Genomic DNA, 1,479 nt, shown 5'->3' with positions numbered 1-1,479 from the left:
TGCCCCAGCGCGCGCCCTCGAAGCCTCCGCCCGCACGCTACCTGCGGTGGCCGCCGCCGTCCGCCGTTTCGCTTCCTCCCCCCATGCGGCACCGCCCGAGTCGATCCGCCGTCTGTCCCACGCTGGCCAAGCGTCACCGCTCCCCGGTGGCCTCGCCTTGCCTCGCCTTCCCGGTCGGGCTCAGCCCCGCGCGGGTGCGCCCGAACCGCACCGGGGCGCCCGCACGCCCGCATAGGCCTTTGGCCCACTGACATGGGGGCCCCAGCCCCAGAACGTTTTGTTAAAAAAAAGGGAATTAAAAATAATATATAAAATAAATAAATAAATAAATAGATAATAATAATTTAATTAATTAATTAATTAAGGAATTAATTAAGTTAATTAATCATAATTACATTAACCTAACTAACTAATTAGTTTAATTAAACAGTAGTTAGATTAGTTAAGCACTAATTAGACTAAACAGTCAATGACTAGTGGGACCCACACGTCAGTTGACCAGTCAACATCTCTGTTGACTGCTGACGTCATGCTGACGTCATGATGACGTCAGCAAACACTGTTTTGGATAATGTTGAATTTAAATAAATAATTAAAATCAGAAAATGATTAAATCTTTAGAAAATCATATCTTTTAATCCGTAACTCGGATGAAAATACTTTCTACATGAAAGTTGATCAGAACGACGAGACGAATCCGGATACGCAGTCCGTTCGTCCGCCACACACCCCTAACCTATCGAACTCGCAACTTTCCCCCTCCGGCTCCTCTGCCCGAAAACGCGAAACACCGGGAATACTTTCCCGGATGTTTTCCCCCCTTAACCGGTACCACCTCATACCACGTTAGGGCACACCTAGCACCGCTCATTGTCACGTCACGCATCGTCGTGTTTATGTTTGCATTGTATTCATTGTTTCTTCCCCCTCTTATCTCCGGTAGACTATGAGACCGACGCTGATGCCACCGTGTAGGACTACGTCACCGACGACCCCTCCTTGTCTGAGCAACCAGGCAAGCCCCCCCCCTTGATCACCAGATATCGCCTACTCTTCTCTATACTGCTTGCATTAGAGTAGTGTAGCATGTTACTGCTTTCCGTTAATCCTATTTTGATGCATAGCCTGTCATTGCTGCTACAGTCATTGATACCTTACCCGCAATCCTAAATGCTTAGTATAGGATGCTAGTGTTCCATCAGTGACCCTACACTCTTGTCCGTCTGCCATGCTATACTACTGGGCTGTGATCACTTCGGGAGGTGATCACGGGCATATACTATATACTTTACACTGTTACATTACTGGTGATACTGTTTGGAGATGGGGGCTGAAGGGGCAGGTGGCTCCATCCAGGTAGTGGTGGGCCTGAGTTCCCGACGGCCCCCGACTGTTACTTTGTGGCGGAGCGGCAGGGCAGGTTGAGACCACCTAGGAGACAGGTGGGCCTGGCCCTGTTCGGCGTTCGCGGATACTTAA

The sequence above is a fragment of the Triticum dicoccoides genome, chromosome 2A (genome assembly GCF_002162155.2).
Source record: "Triticum dicoccoides isolate Atlit2015 ecotype Zavitan chromosome 2A, WEW_v2.0, whole genome shotgun sequence".
Classification (NCBI taxonomy): domain Eukaryota; kingdom Viridiplantae; phylum Streptophyta; class Magnoliopsida; order Poales; family Poaceae; genus Triticum; species Triticum dicoccoides.
The sequence above is the reverse complement of the archived record's forward strand: the minus strand, read 5'-3'. Positions refer to the sequence as shown.